General features: G+C 45.5%; 1 protein-coding gene across 1 annotated transcript in view; it reads right to left on the bottom strand.

Moving 5' to 3' along the window:
• Window positions 1-19,213, bottom strand: part of TMEM132D (transmembrane protein 132D) — a 595,229-nt gene that overhangs the window by 100,687 nt on the left and 475,329 nt on the right. The gene's annotated exons all lie outside the window — the stretch shown is intronic.

The following is a 19,213-nucleotide window of genomic DNA, read 5'->3' as shown; positions in this document are numbered from 1 at the left end:
AACACTGTGTTTGACAAACCTCACTATGTACCAGGAACTGTTCTAAGTGCTTCACAAATACTGATCTGTTAATTCTCACAGCATCCCAACAGGTATTAGTCTTCTCTCCATTTTGTAGATGGCACAGAGAGGTTTTGTGACTTGTTCAAGGTCACACAGCCCAAGGAGGTGGTGAAGGGGGGCTTTGAACCTGGGAAGTCCAGCTCCCCAGTCCATGTGTTAGCCATTCCAATAAGTCTAAACTCACACAAAATGATTCCAATGCAAGCAGTCAACTGTTGGCAGAGGAGCGAGGTGCCATACCAGAAGCTTAGGTTAGTAGTCCCCCCTTGTGTAGAATGTGACAGGGGCCTGCAGAGGCTGGGAGAGACGCCTCACCCCCTGTACTCTGTCGCTCTGGCTTCCTCTCACTCCCTGCCGATTTTCCAGGCTTCATCAGGTCTGGAATGCTATGACGGGTCCAATGACACTCTCTCAGCCGCATCGATGTGACACACCCATGCACAACAAGCCTGCTTGCCCTCACTACTGGCTTTCCCAGCTGAGAACGTCACAGCCCTGGGAGCCCAGGAAAGAAAGGCACGAAGTCTCCCTGGTGGTAACCGACACAGGTGCCATTTTATTTTTACTTCTAGGTGTTCAGTCCTCTTCCAGACTGCAAGCTCTGCGGGGCTGTACCTGCTTCCTGCTCACAGGACCTCACACAGCGATGAGCTAGGACAAAAGTCGGGTATTTGTGGAGGGCATGAGTAAGGACTCAACGGGGAGGGAGCGGAACCCACACCATGGCCTGCGTGCCCTCACGTCTCAGCACTCTTTGCCTGAACCCCTTCTTCTTGGCGCCCGGATGCCTCGGGCTGCTTTTCCCAGACACTGAGCAGCAGTCTTTTCTCTGCACCTCTCCCCAGGGCAGTTACTCGTAGAGAATTCCTGTGGTTTGTAACTGGCAGAGTCCTGAGAGATCGTATGAGCCCATTCTTCAGAAGGAGAAAACTGAGCCCCAAGAATGAGGAAGTGGCCCTCATTCCTCTCTGCAGCGACTGTCTCCTCGAATCACAGGAGGATCAAGGTCCCCCTATAACCTGCAGTCTCTGCATAGCGAGGCTGCTGAGTTCTAGCCTATGACCGTGCTCAATTCCCATCCGCCACATGCCCGTCGAATCCCTAAGAGGTGTCGCGTCGGCCCCATGCTGAGCTGCTTCTCTGCGTCTGAACTTGTCTGGTCTGTCTTCAGAGGAGCAACAACAGACATCTGGATGGGCGCTGGGAGCTGGTGAGGGGGCTCCCATCTCTTCGAGGCTTGCAAAGATTCGTGTTAATTTGATTTTCATGTGAAGTCGCAAACGCCTGTTCAGTAGCACGCCAGGAGGAGTAGAAGTTTATCATCCTAAAATTACATAACTTTTTTCCTTATGTTAACTTTATACTTCATATTTATATTTCTTATATAAGATCTCCTTTATAGGACTAGGTTCGTCTTATAATTAGCTCACTTGGCTTAGCCCTTAGATATGAAACTATATATTTTTTTTCATTACTTTAATTCTAAAAGACAAGACTCCAGCTTGAAATGTTCCTGAATTTCAAAGACCATGCCTTAGACAGTCTGAATATGCATAGGCCTCCAAATGCCCCGTTACCTATGCATTTGGCTTTTTTTTTTCCTCTGTGGTTCCCAGCCTGACTCGATTTTATTTTGAGCACAAACATAGTAAAGAATGAAGGGGCAAAGTCAGAAAATGGTGCTACTTCCTGCTGCCCCTGGGGAGGCAGAGGCCACGCATACTTTCCTGCCCCATAGGGTGGAGATGAGAAGGAAGAGTCCACACTTTGGGAAGAAGTGGAAAAACGCTCTTTAACTCTCTGGTCCAAACTGGCTCATCTCAAAGGAGAGAACAGACTGGGGGTGGGGTGGGGATCAGCATCCTGGCTTTGCCGCCAGTTTCAGGGGAAGGAATTTTGCATATCTGTGGTGCAGAAGTAAAGAGCATCTCCCCTTCAACAACAAACTCAAAAGGCCTTTAACGCATCTGAACATGCAGGTTAGCGTCACGAGGAATGGCACTGGGAATAACTGATGAGCAGCTGCAAGCCCATATGTTGGGGTGTTTTCCTATCTGAACAGAATATTCTGCTGACAGGATCTCAGTGAGGATGAGTGACCAAGCTCTTAGGCTTGGCATTTCCCTGCCTTCTCTGCATTTCCAATTCTTTGCTGCCAGAGCCTTCTCTCTTGCTAGCTTTGCTTTCTCCAGGAGGTGGATGGTATATGGAGGGCTCACAGAAGTCTCTAGACAAGAGGTGGACGATGGTGGGAGCCCCTGCACAGCCTGGGCTTGGGTTGAGTTGTGACCTACAACTGCTCTGAGTATTGGGCCTCATCAAGTCCTTGAAAGCTCAGCTGCCTTATTGCCATGGGTCCACCTTCTCACAGCCCCTCAGGGCCTGGGAAAGAAGGGCAGGAGTCTCTTGAGAGGGTTCTGTCTCAGTTCTTACTGGTTCCGCCATGCTCCCTTTCTGCCACCAGGACATTCTGTGCACGCCAGTAAGGCCCTCCTGGGGATCGACAGCCCCACAGCAGAAGTGGAGGACTTCTGGAGGCTAGGAGGAGCGGGAAAAGCAGAGGAGAAGCTGACTGTGGTATTGAGAAAAGAGACAACCTTGTAAGTGAGGCCACAGATACTTTTCCTGGGATCTAACACCTCACCATCTATTGTAAGGAAACAGTAACTGTCTCCATTTTGCTAGAGGAATGATGACCCGCATCTTAGTTTGGTTCCTACCCAGAAATAGATCCTGGAACAAGGATTCAACGGCAATTTATTTGAGAGGCTCAGGAAACTTCAGTAGAGGAGTGAGGAAGCGATACAGAGAAGAAGAGGCAGCCAGTAAGTGTGTATGTTATGCCAGCTACACAGAGGTCATCTGGAGCTTAACCCTGCAGGGACTGGTCTGTTTTACGAAATACATAATATACTTTATATAGTTCAATATATTGAACTATATTATGATACATTTCCCTGAAGGGAAATTATGTAAAATACACACCTAAAATTAGTTCCACTGAGGGTTGAGGTAGCTGGGGTATTTACACACCAACTTCTGAGAGCTGTCCTGGGGGCTGACCATTCCCTGGCAGGCCTGGGCAAAGCAGCCTTCTACAGTTTCAGAAAAACCTCCTGACAACAGTGGCACTTGGCACTGGTCTGGAGCACTCTGTCGCGGTTGGAGAGGAGGGAAATGCACAGGGCGTGGACAGTCTGCTGCAACATAGCTGTGAAGTCATTTATGCCACGGGAGTCTGACAGACTGGAACAGAATTATAGTGTTTGTTTGTTTTAAACTTCTTCATGCTTCTAGCATCCTGATCTTCTGCTTTGCATCTGAGCACAGTCATTTATTCATATTCACCCTTGAAAATTAATTTTAAAGCAGAGGAGAGGACGATAGTGGATCCAGGAAAGCATTACATTGGGGGCCTTCTAAAACATCAAGAAGTTGATCTCTGTGTTAAGAGAGTTTCTTGTTCACCTGACATCCATTCTGCTTTTCTGCCTTCCTACAAAACGCCAATTTTGTTTAAGGCTGTAAGATGCCCAGCTAAAATTATTGCATTTTTTGGCTGCCCTTAATCTGTGACACAGTTCTGGTCCATGAGATATAAATGGAAGTCTCTTGGTGAAGTTTCAAAAAAAGTTTGTGAAAAAAGCAGATTCTGAAGGTTGTTTTGCATTTTCCCTTTCCTCCTGCCCACCACGCACAGCTGGTGCCAGAGTCGGAGCTCCATCTTGCACCCCAAAGGTGAGAGCGTGCAGTTAACAGCCATGTGTTTCCGCACGGCACGGTGGTTAAGAGCAGGAATCTCTTGGGGGACTTCCAGATTCACATCTCACCTTTGACACAACCCACTGGGTGACCTCGGGCAAAGTACTTAGAACTGGTTGCCTAATTTTTCTCAACTGTAGAACGAGGCTATTGCTGGTGCCCACCTCTTGTGTTTGCCCTAGGTTTAGGTGAGTTAATAATTGTGGAGTGTTTGTAACACTCCTTGGTGCCTAGTAATTCTCTCCAAGCGTTTGATAAATACAGAAACATGAGCAATGACTGTACTGGAGTGAATAGTGTCGCCCCCAAATTCATGTCCACTTGGAACCTCAGAGTATGACCTTATTTGGAAATAGGGTCCTTGCAGATATAATTAGATAAGTTAAATGAGGTCATACTGGAGAAGGGTGGGCCCTAATCCAATGTCTGGTGTCCTCATAAGAAGAGAAAACACAGACGCAGGGAAGACGCTCTGTGAAGACGGAGGCAGAGATGGGAGTGAGGCATCTATAAGCTGAGGAAGGTCAAGGATGCCAAGAGCCACCACAATCCGGAAGAGGAGGGCAGGACTCTCCCCAGGAGCCCTCAGCGGGAGTGTGGCCCTGCCAACACCGTGACTTTGGAGCTCTGGCCTCCAGAACAGTGTGAGAAGAGATTTCTGTTGTTTGAAGCCACCTAGTTTGCGGGGCAGTGTGACAGCAGCCTCAGGAAACTGGCGCAATGACTGAGCCCCACAGAGAAGAACCTGGATGCTCGATGCATTGTCACACCCACCTTGGACCTCTCCCTCCAAACATATTTGGAGAGAAGACTAAGATGTTGCTTATTCAAACCTTTTTTTCTTTTGTTCTCTTACTCACAGATAATCACAGTCCTATCTGATACAACCTGGGAGACGTCCTCGTCATTTTTCATAGATCTTAGGCTGAAAAGAGTAAGTTAATTGCCTATTGTCCCTAATGAAAAAAAAAATTCTTTGCCTTCAGTGTTTGGAGATCATTGGCCATTTAATGTATGGTTCTGAAGTGATCCCACGCATGTTAAATAGATGAACGGGGCTGGGAGAAGTAAAAATAAATGCAGTGTTCACTGCAACAAGTGCTTCCTCTTAAACAAAAGCATCATAGGGGTAAGCTTCGAGCACCCCATTAGGACGATAAAAAAAAAGGGCAAACATCCCATAAAACAGATAAAATGGAGTGCAAATGGGACTGCCGCTCTTCCCTGAGATGTGGGAAGATGGGCTTGGGGTCAACATTAGCGAAAGTTGGAGGCTCTTCCGATCCCAGCGGCTGGCAGCCCACCCCCTCTCCTCAAGGAGAGCATTTCACATCATTTAACCCAGTGAGACAGGAATCTGAGATGGGCATTTTGAGGAATGGAAATTAAAGTGAACTGGCACACTCAGCTTGATTTTCTATAGACCTGCGCAAGGGTAGCGTTTCTTAGAGGGGCTGCTAATGAGGACATAGGAAGAGGGCATCCACTCTCCAGCACACAGGATTCGAGTGAAGGATTGAGGCAGATTTCCTTACAGTACTTTCTAAAGGGAAACAATGAGTCACCGGGATGGATGGCTTTTGTTTTGCTGGCCTGACTCTTTTTGGATAACAGGATATTGATTTTCCTTTGGAGACACTCTCCCTTCTCCTTTAGACTGAAAATCAAGACGCTCTCCGGGGCCCAAGAGCAGGTGGGGATCTCTGAAGCCACAGCCGTCAGGTCTCTCTCCCTGGATCTGGGTTTCATTCGAGGGGGTGAGGCAGGAGCAAGAGCGCTTGGATCACATTCACCTTGTCAGTGGCTCCTGAGAAGTTGGTGTCACTGGTTCTGGTTCCTGCCTGGTCAGCTATTTCATCCATGTTCTTTCAATAAATCCCCTTGTAGATGGTAGATCTTACGTTGTGTTCTCACCACATGTCATCATCATCATCATCATCATCATCATCATCATTATAAAGAGCACTTTGGGAGGTGATGGAGAGATCTATGGCCTTGATGGTGGTGATGGTTTCATGAGTGTAAACTTATCCTCAAACTCATTGAGTTGTACACAGTAACTATGGACAGCTTTTTACATGTCAACCACACCTCCAAAGTGGTAAAAAAAACAAAAACAAAAAAACGTATCCAGAACCAATTTCTTTTGCTTCTAAAGAATCCTCCCTAATGAAGTTGGCCAGGAAGGTGGTTAGGTGAAAGCATATTGCTTCACAGGGTCTCCTTCTAACTCTCATTGAGATGCAGACTCCATATTTCTTTAAAATTATCAACCTGAGTTCACCAGTTTGCAAATTGGATATTGCATTAGTCTGAATTCTCCCCAAAGCAGAGCCTGTGACAAGGCTCTGGGTGGACTTCATTTGCAGGGGTGGGGAGAGAGGGGGTGAGGAGACGGAGACAGAGAAGGAGGAAAAGCCGATATAGGATGTGTTGTCCCGTTTGCAACCATGGACCAGGGGAGGTCTATCCTGCAGGGGCCTGGCCTGCTACTATTGTCTGCCTGCAGGCTGGAAGCACGCAGTCCCTCAGGGGTGTAAACTCCACACTGGGGACAGGCTCCCAGGATGTCAGAGAGGTTTGCTCCCTGGGGCAAATGTGGATAGTTGTCCAGAATGATTTGAGGCGGGAACAGGTCAGGGAACTGCCCAGTGCAGAGGAAGGTCGAGGGCATGTGGCAGGGAGCCAGAGCCAGCAGCTCCAGGAATGGACTCAGGTGTTACAAAGTTGATCCCATGTCAGGAGAGAAATTTCCCATGATCAAGTCTGGGGTAAGTATTTTATTTACTTTTTGAAAAAGGAACACACCTGGCATTCTTGTTTGCATGGAGACGCGTGGCCAGCCTCTGCACTAATATACAGCAGGTGTCAGAAGTAATGCTTCTTCTCTCGTCGGCTCATAACACTTGTAGAGACTGGATGCTCACTTACTAAGACCGCATCAATGCCCCATTGAATCAAGGACACAAACATGGTGGCATCCCCACAGGGCATCAGGAGAGGAAGAATTCGCACACCCTGTGTCAAGGATCCACACTGACAGGACTGACACATTTGGGGGCTGATATTGCGCCCTTCGGGAACACACTTTAGATCCACCTACAATTTGCAACATTCTTATTTTCTTCCTGACACTTCTGCAACTTCCTGTATTGCCAATATTTGTTTTATAAAATATGTGTTCCCTTTCTCACCCCGTTTGTCCACTCTTCAAAATTTCTTGGAAACAATGTTCAGTTTGGGGAAATACTGTATGAGTCAAGGATCTTAGTGGCAGACAAAGGAATCTGCACTAGCTCATTCCATTAGAAGAGGGCTTGTCAAGGAATATCGACCAAGCCCTGCATTGTTGACAGGGTTGAAGAAACAGACCCCAGACAACCTCCCAAGATCAACAACGCCTGGAACCACAGAGCGGGCCCACCGGGGACTTACTGCTTCTGCCATGATCAGGAAGCTGACAAATCAGGCAGATTGTTCTCGAACTTCATTGCCTCTCCCTAATCTCAGGCAGCCCGATGGATGGCCGCATCCTTCCTCTTCCCCACGTTGGAAACAAAGCGTCACACAGATGTGTCCAATTGGCAGAGACTAAATTACAAGCCTAAACCCTCACAGACACTTTGCTCTCTCTCAGGGGAGGCTGAGGAAAGCAGATTTTTGGAATTTACCTAGAGAAGATGAGATTTACACAGTGGGAAGCTATAAAAATGTAGAGAGGATGCCTGTTGGGCAGCTACAAATGATAGTTTTCCACCACAAATATCAACACTACATGCTCTGGTATTTTCCTGACATTAGAAGTACAAAAAGGCATATTCTGCTACGTCTGTTAATTCTCTTAAATTAAAATTTTATAATATTGGCATTATTTACCCTTTGCCTTTGACCCCACCTCCAATGACACAAAGAAATAGCACCTTATCCTTCTTTGTCCATAGCAGACTGAATTCTACGACATCTAATGTCAAATGGATATAGAAAGTGTGAACTTAGATTTTAAAGCAAAATAAATATAAATATACTGCTTAGTTAAAAATGGATGGCAAGATCAGGTACAAAAGTGATTTTTTCCTCCTGCCACAGTATATCATATTTAAAGATGATACTTAAAATATGGGGAAAAACCCTCAAACACCTCCATGGCATGGGTACTGACCAATCAGAAGAGAGGCCTGGCCAATCAGGCTGGATGCTGATGGGGATGCTGTGCAGGCAAGTTCGAGCTTTTGGCAGAGAAAGGAAGACTCGGCAAATTTCCATTTGCTCCTCCATATTTTCCAGATCCCTTGCAGTTAGGTAAGCCATATAAATACTCCTAGCCACTCAAACGTGAGGGTCAATGTTGTTTGTTACTTCTGGGTTGAGGCAGTAAAGTTCTCACGCAGCTACCATTCTTTCTCATCATCTGCCCTGACGACCGAGGAGGCTGCATCTTCCAGATGGGGCAGCTACAAGATGCAGAGCCTCTGCTGGCCTGGTTACCTGAGTCACTGTTGGAGAAGAACTTCCTACTGGCCCATATAGGACAGGTAGCAGGAGTAATAAATAGACCTTCTTTGTCGTAAGGCAATGAGATTTTGGAGCTACTTGTCACCACAATACAACCTGATCCATCCTGACTAATACACAGGTATGAAAACTCAAAATTTCCTCCACGTGCTGGGCGCCTGGCCCTTCATCTCCTGGTCGGCTGCCCTGGTTTCTGCTGTGATGAGTCGGGCAGACCCAGCCCAAGGCAGTGTGGACACCCAACTCCTCTGCAGCCACGCTCTTCCTCAACGTGATTTCTTAACTGTCATTAATTTCTTAAATCTTTTCAATGCATCTCCCAACAAAGATCAATAACCTAATAAATAGAATGATGACTCATCACCCTGTCCTTGTCTTTGGCTTGTTCAGCCAAGCTCCGTCATTCCAGCCCCGCCACCTGCACCTCCAGGAAATAACAAACACTGCAGTGATGATGGGCTGGGAGTTTCTCATTCATACCACATTAAACCGAAGAGCTATTAGATGACCAGAGAAACACTACATCTCATTAGCGATAATGCTGCATCCCTATAAATACCCTGTGTGCTTCTTTTAACAAGTGGAGAGCATCAGTCAATTTGGCATCTGCACTGCCAACAAATGTATAAACCACTCTGCTTTTTAAAGTACATCAGTTGCTGTGGCGCGGTAGGAAGAATTATTGCATTTTAGCCGCCATTCCAGGGAAAATAAAATTACCCTTCCACCCATGGGGAAGCGGCAAGATATCACATTGCAGAGCCCACACGAGGCTGGCGAGAGCTCACGCCTTCTACCAGTTAGGCTGTCTTCTGGAAGCCAATGAAACGCAAGCCAAACTCATAGTGCTTTTTCTTTTTTCTGTGAATTTAAAAATCTTATCAAAGTTATGCATTGTTAAATATTAAATTTATGAAAAAGTTTATCACAAAATGCCACAAAAGACCACCCCATCCCCATTTTGTTCCCCTCAGGCAACCACTTCCAACTCTTCTAACTATGTAATAAGGTTTTTCTCGCGTGTCTATATAATGTGTTATACTACATTTTCTTGATATAGTAGGTTTAGACATTATCTACTGATTTTCTGGTATGACAAATGACATCTTCTCTCTCCATTCTATTTTCTCTCCTTCCTCAGTCAATATAGTTATATTCCTGTTCTGGTTCTTCTATTGGCTATATTTACAATTTTAAGCAAACATACCTCTGATCCAGAGATAATGTGCTGATTCCTGAGTGGTCTAAAGAAATGTCTGTAGATTCCTTGTCATTCCTCCTAGGCAGAGGTGGATTCTAGTTACCCTCACTTTCAACACAGGCTGGCCTTGGTGACTCACGTCTAAAGTTTAGAACACAGTGGGAGTGACGCTCTGTCACTTCTGAGGCTCAGTCATAAGAGGCGAGACAGCTTCCACCTGGTTCTCTCTCTGGGGACAGTGGCTCCAGGAACTCAGCTACCATGCTGTGAGGAAGCCCAGGCCACATGGAGAGGCCACCTGTGAGGGGTCTGGTCCACAGCCGTGGCTGAAACCCAGCATCAACCCACCAGATGTGTCAATGAGGAGCCCTCGAGATGACTCCCCGACCCGAGCAGGAGCCACCTCGCTGAGTCCTGTCCAATCCCAGAGCCATGACAGAAAAACACATAAATGACTGTTTCATTATGCTGTGGCGTAGTTTTTCTCACACACACGTTATGAGAATATTAGCTCTGCTTAATCCTCCTGCAGCTCTTTCTACCATGTTGACCTCCAAGCTTTTCTCATTTCCAGCTTTTACTACTATACTCTCAAGGTCGATAACATCTACAGTGTGTCCTGAAATATAATGAAACCTCCCATGCTTTGCACAAAGGTCACATCTAAAGGTCGAAAGCCAGTAATGGATCTATTATACTCATACAAATATCGTTCGCCGCGGAGCAGAGTTTCTTAGCCTCGACACTATTGATGTTTGGGGCCGGAGAATTCTTTGTCATCAGGCTCTTCCGTGCACTGTGTATATTTAGCAGCATCCCTGGACTCAACATACTAGATGCTGGTATCGTCCAACAGTCATACAACCAAAATGTCTCCAGACTTTGCCAAATGTTCCCTGGGGGGCAAATCGCCCCCATTTGAGAACCCCCAAGGTAGGGCTAAATTGTGTACTAAGATTCCATTTCCTCTTATTCTAATATTCATGTATCCTGGGATTACTGATTGAGTTTCTCTTCTTCTGCTTTTCACAATTCACCTTTATCATAACCTTTATTTTTGTCAAGCTCTTCACCGACCTCTCCACTCTCCTGGGGAATCTCCCCGGCAGAAGCTTCCGTGCTTCTGTTCCAACTGATACATTCTCCAGGCGTACCACAAAGATTTCCTTTACTAGATTCAGGGTTTGTTTTAATAAACATATGCGCCAAAGGATGGGAGAAATTTAAAAACTGCAGAAGCAGGAGGGAAATCATCGACTTCATGTCAGCAGCAATTACAGACTCCATAGGGCTCTGTGCAACTAGAACTTTGTATGTAGTACGTGTACCTTCCAAAACTGAACGTGAATACATTTAAAAAATCATATTTTTTGTACCAGCAAGCCTTGTTATTAAAAATGATCCTAAAATAGTAAGCTCAAGACTCAACTTAAAGGCTACGTCTTTCTTAATCTCTGCAGGTGGAAATAATCAGCATATTATTGTTTATTAGAGATAAACTATATTTATATAAAATAAATATGAAGGCATTTGAGCTGGAGTGAAGAATACCAGCTCTGGAGCCAAGCAGCCTGGCTTTGAACTCCACTTTCTATGCCTTCCAGCTCTGTGACTCTAGGCAAACCAGTGACGGCACTGTGCCTCAGTTTCCTCATCTGTACCATGGGGATTGTAAAAGTTTCCACGTTGTTGGGTTGATGTGAGGACTGCACATGTGGAAGGGACTGAGAACTATGCCTGGCGTGTGATAAGCAAAACTGCATGTTAGCATTGTTATCATCATCCACCCGGTCTGACCTCAGGACCTCATCCAGCCGTGTCTACCACTCTGGGAGCAGGGGTGGAGAAAGGGGGCCCAGTTTGAAGGAGCTTTACATAGCTAGGCGACCTGGGGCACCTATGTAAGCTTTCGGGTGCCCAGTTTTCTCATCTTGAAAGAAGATCTAACCGAGATACAGTAGAAGCCTGCTTTAGCATTCCCTGCACAGGCTGTGGGCTCAGGCTGCCTGGGTTCAAACCTCAGCTTGGCTCCTAACTAGTTGTGTGAGTTACTTAAATTCTCTGCACCTCATTTTTCTCATCCAGAAAACAGGGTTCAGGGTTTGGGTTCCAAACAGTGTCTATCTCAGAGAGCTCTTGCAAAGAGCAAATGAGTTGATGCATGCAAAGTGTTAAAACTGCGCTTGGCATTATTAATTCTCAATGAGGTTTGTTATATTCATAGTATCATGCAATACATGCCATGACATATGCATTCAATATGTTCTTGGCCAAAGGATGAAGCAAGAGAGAGAGGGAGGGGGAGACAGAGAAGGAAGAAAGGAGGGAGGGAGGAAAGATGGAGGGTAGGCAGGAGGAAGGGAGGGAAGGAAGGAGGAAGAGAAGGAGAGAGGGAGATGGAGAGGGAGGGAGGAGGGAGATAACCTGCCCTGCCCTTTAGTGAACTGCCGCTGTGTCCTGGAGTGAAGCTAAGACTGGTGGCAGGAATTTGCTGTTCCCTCAGTCGTTTTCAGCACTCACAGCCGCTCCCGGTGTGAGCGTCTTACTGCACTGATAGTAACTTTAGTATTAAACATATTTTTCACACACAGGCTTCCTGTGCATAAGCCAACAACTTTATCTGGTGCTCAACCGAGGAACGATGATCTGTTTTGATGCTGGAGAAAAAACTGGAGGTTTTGAGGCTGATAGACTGTATTTATGAGTAGTTTGAGGAGTGTTCAAGGGTCATGTTGATTGTGTGTTATTTTCACATCATGCATTCACTTTGGAATCTCAAATCCTACATAAGATGGGGCTCCACTGTCACGTGCAGTCAGCTCCAGCTCAGTGCCTGGAGCATGCAGGCTTGCAGTAAGAAACGTCTGAATGAAACGCAAAATCATGAGTTCTTGGCCACCTTCATTCTTCACATCAGGTTTGTTTCTAGAGGAAGCTTCTGGGAAGGACCACAGGGCGATGCAGGTTGGACCTTGAGCGTTTCTACTCATTTCCACCTCTCCTATGGGAGTTTTCAAAGCCTCCGGGTAAGAACTCACGTGGCATCTCAGGAGACAGGGCAATTCTCATACAGTTTGCTCTTGTCTACAGTGGCACCATTTCTCCGCCAAGACAGATGTCCTGGGACACGGTGTCGAAACTATGGTTTCAACTTGGGGCCTGGGAAATGCTGATGGTAGGTGGGCCAGGGTCTCACACCTGATCAAAAGTGGACAGTTTTAGCTCCGTCTAAGTGTTGCTTTGTAGGAACGCAGACCCAGGTTCACACATTTCCTGATCTTTTGAGAGAAGCCGAGAATCAATATTTTTATGTGAAATCTGATTTTTATAATTGGCTCACCTTTTGTGAAAACCACTGGGAAGCCTGAACAAAACACATTTACAGGTTGTGCTGACCTATGGGCTCCAATCTGTGACTTCTATCCTAGTAGATAACAATCATACTCACAGTGACGCCCCTTTTGGACACAAAGGGGGAGATTTGGAACTCTTGCCTAGTTGTCTACACTCAAGAGCGAGGTGAGATTTTTCCTAGGACCCAGTTCATTCCTCCAGGTCACCCCACGGCCCCTGCTGTCTGGGAATAAGGCCTCCTTTATTCTGCACCACCTGAAGGAATCTCCTGGGATCACAAAGGCGCTGCTTAGTTTTGCATAACTAATTTAAAATCTTATTTAGCATCAAGTTTCAGAATTAAGAAGCTAAGTGACAGCTGTTTAATTAACTCCTTAAGCTGATTAGACAGCATTACTGAAATCCCCTTGAGGAGGAATTTATAACTGTGGGGAGAACCTGGGCCTTGTTACTGCCACTGTTTAAATTTAGTAAGCCGCTAAAACAATCGACCAAGCAGTCTTGACATTCTCCAGGATGCGGTCAAATATAGATTTTTATTTATTACATTAACTGCTACCGAAGACTCCGGATCATAATAATACAAACTTCTTTTGATCTGCTAAGCAAACATCCTGCATTAAAAAAGGCAAAAAGGGAATCAATGGGGAGTTTCTCAAAAAGCCCTTCACGATGTGTATAACGCCCGTGTGTTCAGTGTATTGTACGAGGAGAGGGCTTGGATTAACCCTTGGGACCCACATAATGAGCTGCATATCCCCCTCCTGATTAATAAGACAAAGGTATATTAACGAGTTAAGACTTTAAGCCAATTTTATCCTTAAGATTAGTGTTCTTAAAGTGGAATTTCCAAGGAAGAGAGGAAATCACAATATTTGCCTGACTTTAACTGGGAGTCTGAGGCTGGCTGGACTTCCCACCACCAGAGAAAGGATGAGAAATGAAGGATTTTTTTTCCCTTTTTAATCGTTGGCTGGGCAACATTGGGCAGATGGCAACAAAACATGGAATAAAGAGAATGTCAATGACCTGTAGGCAGAAAGAGAGACTCAAAGAACACATAAACTATCACTCAGCCTAAAGCTTTTTAGAAAGAGGACGAAAGTTTAGAGTTAGAGTTAGAAAGTTGGAAAGTTAGAGGTAGAATTTAGAGTCCGCGTTTTAGAGGGCTATTTTCAGGAGGCTGGGGTGAAGTGGTGCGACATCCAGATATGGTTTTGTGGCTGAAAATTTCAGCTCCTCACTCAAGATGTAGAGATGGTGGTTGTATTGTCTTGATCGCTTTATTGAGACATAATTCACATATCATACAGTTCACCCATTCTAAGTGTACAATTCATTAATTTTTAATATAGTCGCAGATGTGTGCAACCATCACCACAGTCAATTTTGGCACATTTTTTTTTTAAAGATTGGCACCTGAGCTAACAACTTGCCAATCTTTTTTTTTTTTTGCTTTTTCTCCCCAAATGCCCCCCAGTAGATAGTTGTATACATTTACTTGTGGGTCCTTCTAGTTGTGGCATGTGGGACACTGCCTCAACATGGCCTGATGAGCGGTGCCATGTCCGTGCCCAGGATCCAAACCAGCGAAACCCTGGGCCTCCGAAGTGGAGCACGCAAAGTTAACCACTCCGCCACGGGGCCGGCCCCAAGCACATTTTTATCACCTCAAAAAGAAACCCTGTAGCTCTTCCCTCTCCTCCCCCACCTACCACCTTCCTCCAGCCCTAAGCAATCACTAATCCACTTTCTGTCTCTAGGATTTGCGGTTTCTGCACATTTCCTAGGAACTCAATCATGCAATATTTGGTCTTTTGTGACTGGCTTCTTTCATGAAGCATAATGTCGTCAAGGTCCATCCATGCTGCAGTGTGCATCAACTCTTCATTCCCTTTATGGCTGAAGAATATTCCTCAAGGCGTAGAGTTTTCATGTTTCCATTTTGCAAAGGTCAATTCTTCGGATGCTGTTCACCTCAGAGTTTATAAACTGGAGCTCTGTGGACTGAATCCAGCCCATGGATATGCTTTGATTCGATTGTACACATTTAATTCTTTTCAATTGACATAACATTTAAAAATTGAGAGATAGGCAAAAGTCTGGATTTGGTTTCTTTTGAAAAACCAGAAGTTCAGGCAATTCTGAGGCATCCTTCAGTGGGCATGAAGTAGTGATGTCTCTCCATGTCACCACAGTCCACTTCTCCGTACAGCGTGGCTGGTCGCGGGAGGCTCTGAATCTGGGATCCCTGGTGTAGATGCTTCTGGACTGGAAACGTGTGTAGTTCAGCAGAGCCAGCATACAAATGCTGCCCACTCCCAACGGCCAAAGCTAAAATGTAGAAGAAACCTTAAGGACACCAGGGTAAGTACTTGGCTTCATTTATAACTTTTTTTTTAAGCAACCTCCTCTTGGTGTCAGAAATTACAAATCCAGTGATTCATTGCCTTCCTGATAAGAAAAGTCTGACGCTATAGCAAAAATGCTGTTGAGTACACTCAACATATATCAAAGATTGACAACTATGAATGTTGATGATGGCTCTTGTGAGACACTTATACAGTCATGAGTTGCTTAATGATGGGAATACTTTCTGAGAAATGCATCGTTACACGATTTCATCATTGTGTGAACATCCTAGAGTGCACTTACATGCATCTTGATGGTGCAGCCTACCTCACACCTAGGCTATATGGTAGTGATCTTATGGGACCACTGCCTTATATGTGGTCTGCTGTCGACTGAAATATCGTCCTTTGGTGCAGGACTGCACTTCATTTATAGCCTCCAAACAGCAATTCCATGACACTAGGCATGAATATTTAATTTACGTCTGTTGATGGAGTCCTCATGATAGCGAAAAGTATTTGCGCTTTGAAACCGAGGGAGTTTTTGCCTGTAGCCTTAACTAAACGGGCTGTCAGCCCTTTTCTCTATCATTGCAGAAAAATGCATGTCAAATTGTCAAAGGCAACAGAATTTTCTGTAGGCTGGGAGAAGCCTGTTGGTTTTAGGGTACATGAAACTAAGGAATTAATTCAATTGGTATGGAAAGGACATACAAAATTAAGAGACATCAAAGGGCTGCTCCCAGACTTCATTTAACGAAATGGGTGCACCTGGAGTGAGTCTTGTTTAGAATCTCAACCCTCCAGAGGGACTGTAAGTGGTTCTGAGTCCTTTCCTGAACCACAAGCCGCAAAGATGTCAGCAAGACTTATTGGTGGGGCTTGGAGCCAAGTGTTTACTATCTATGCTAATGAAGATTCAGTGTGTGGCTAGTTCCAAGTAGTATAAAGTTCGAAAGTCATTTGCAATTTGGCCCTGGAATACATCATGTACTTTTTCTTTCTTTCACCAGACAACTTCTTAATTATGTTTTTCTTAGGCTAATGTAAAAGTGAATTTGCATGTCTTGAGTCCACACTAATTAGGAAGAGGGGGCTGCAATTCAGATGATTCCGAGAGGCGGTGGAAAGTCCCTCTGAATTTCACATTGACCTCAGTCATCTGTGCACCGGCTTCGGCCCTGTCGTGGACTGGCTGTAGAAATGCTTTTCAGTCTTCTTCCCGTTCTGGGTGGTGGGGGGTTGGGGGTGGTGATAACTTTGAGCAGAATCAAATTAGTATTCTTCTCTTCTCCCCCAGCCTGAGCCTTTATAGCGCTGTCTCTTCTTGGTACACAGGCCTATGATTCTGTGATTCCTAGGCTGTCTTCAGACCACGCTGAGTGAAAGACAGATAAGGGTCATGGGGCCCCTTGACCTTGATGAAAATGATGATAGAACCTCCTTCAGAAGGAAGGTCTGTGATCAAGCTCATGGACACTCATCTCATGCTCACCTGTCTGAAAATACAGAGAAACGGGTGCTCCAGCAAAGCAGTTGTGTCTTCAGGGTGTTTGTGGGGCCACGTGACCATGGAAAACCATACCCTTGGAGGTGATTTCATCCAGTCCTGGGATATTCATGTTGTGTTCATTCCCAGATTTACGGCTCCAGTTCTGACCTCTTCCCCGAGCTCCAGACTCAGATGTTCTCTCATCTGCTTGACCTCCCCACTGGGGTGTCTCAAATTCATGGGGTCCAAGGTAGAACTCTTGATGTCTCCCTCAAACCTGCTCCTCTTTCAGTCTTCCAAACAGTAAATCGTGCCACTAGCCACCTGGTTGCTCCAACCAGAACCTCAGGAATCATCATTCATTTTTTTCTTTAGCTCATCCCCATGTCACATCCATCCATCCATCAAGTTAGCACTATCCCAATGTGTTCTGCAAACCCGGCCACTTCCTTTTACCTCCACTGCTATCACCTTAAATCAAGCCACCATGATATGTAGCCACAGTTATGAAAAAGCCTTTGAAACCACCCACCTAATTTATTAGAAATCTCTTTTTTTCCCCTATGAATTTATCGCCTGTTAGACCACATCAGAATATAAGCTTCAGAAGGGCAGAGCTTCTCTGTTGCTCCAGACTCAGCCGAGAGCTAACTGCAGGAGCCACTGTGGGAGCTCTGACCTGCACGTCAGAATTCAGTATGTCACATGCTCAATGTAGGACTCATCAAGTCCTCCTTCAGTTGCTGAAATCCCTTCAATCAATTTCCATTTTCAACAGATAATCTGCATTATGGCCATGTTCTCTTTGATATTTTGTTCCTCACTGAAAGCTAAATATATCATTGGTGGATCCTTGTAGATATCTCTAGCTCTCCACAGTCACTGGCTGGAATTGGGAAATTTTGTCACATTCATAAAGCTTGAAATGAAACATGGAGTCACATGTTTAAAGCGACCAAATTTCTTTGGCCTCTGTCTAATTCAGAGCAAGAACATAAGTGAGTGCTGCTTCATTCACTGGGATCGCTACTCTATCAACACCTTGTGTGGCCATGATCATTACTATTTTTACTTAATTAAGCTAGGCGTTGGCAGGAGCATTCCCACTGATGTGCAGCCAGCAAGAATCTGCTGCTGATCAGTTCAGCTGGTCGGAGCATGGTGCTAGTGAGTCCTAGGTCATGGTCAATAGCCACCTGGCTGTAGGTTTGCTCAAAATCAGCAGGCTGAGATGGTAACCCTAACTCTGGCCAACAGCTTAATACTTACAGGAGAAAACATGGATATATCACGGCCAAATCATCTTGTCTTCCTAAGGTTCAGTGGTTCCTAAGAACAGTGGTTCTCGACCACAGCTACAGAGCATAATCCAGCAGGAAGAGCTGAGGAAGCATACCAATGCCAGGGATCTGCCTCAAACCAATTATATTAGAATCTCTGGTGAGTGAGACCCAGACATCCATAATTTTTTATATCTTCACAGGTGATTCTAACCCAATGGTTCTCAAACTTAGCTGCACATTAGAATCACTGATGGAGATTAAACAATACCGATGTTGGGTTCCATACTCAGAGATTCTGATTTACATGGTAGAGGTTGCAATCTGGACCTTGGGAGGTTTGAAATCTTCCCAAGTGGTTCTCATAGCAGCCTAGTTGGAGAACCACTGGGAATTATCTTTGTCACTTTGAAAGCGATGGATGGTCACTGTCTTTAGTGAGCCAAAAGTGCCCTCCACTCTGTTGGACCTATCAATCACATGCACACACCAACATGGCCAAGATAAAAGACCCGACAGAGAGGGCATTGGCAAACCACTGCGAGGCAAAAGGTTTACCGCTCAATGTTTAAGGAGTGCTAAAAGAGAGTGATGGTGCCATGGAGTAAACACAGAAGCAAGGGGGTGATGCTCGGCACAGAGCGAAATTCAGGAGGCACTGTGCACGCTCTGACTTGCACGTCAGACAGAGATCTGGTCCAAAAACTCCAGGCTGCAGTTCCAGTGAGGCAGGCTGCCAGCGCCCGGCGTTACCTCACAGCTCCAGCTCACGATTCAGCTCCAGCTCCAGGATCTTCGCCTGCGAGGGTTTTCTCTGATCACGGATCTACCATTCCGCCCCCCAGTCCCCAGCTCACAACCCCTTCCCCATCCATTCCGCATTACAATGCCTCCTTTTTCATTTTTGTAGCACTTACAGTTTGAAATTATCTTATTTTTATATTTATTTAGAAATTTAATTTATTAAAGATTATTAAAATGATTCAGAAATAAAAATGATTAAAATTATTAAATAATTAGGTTGAATTATTTAAGCTTTTTAAATTGCCTCCTGCGCTAGACTATAAGACGTGGGAGCAGAAGGACGCTCCGCGTCTGGTTCGTGGCTCCGATGCCATCTCACTATGTTGTGGGGCACCGTGTCCGCGTCTGGTTCGTGGCTCCGATGCCATCTCACTATGTTGTGGGGCACCGTGTC

This window comes from Equus quagga, chromosome 15, assembly GCF_021613505.1.
Source record: "Equus quagga isolate Etosha38 chromosome 15, UCLA_HA_Equagga_1.0, whole genome shotgun sequence".
Taxonomy (NCBI): Eukaryota; Metazoa; Chordata; class Mammalia; order Perissodactyla; family Equidae; genus Equus; species Equus quagga.
Note: the sequence above shows the minus strand (reverse complement) of the source record. Positions and strands in the feature narration are given on the sequence as shown.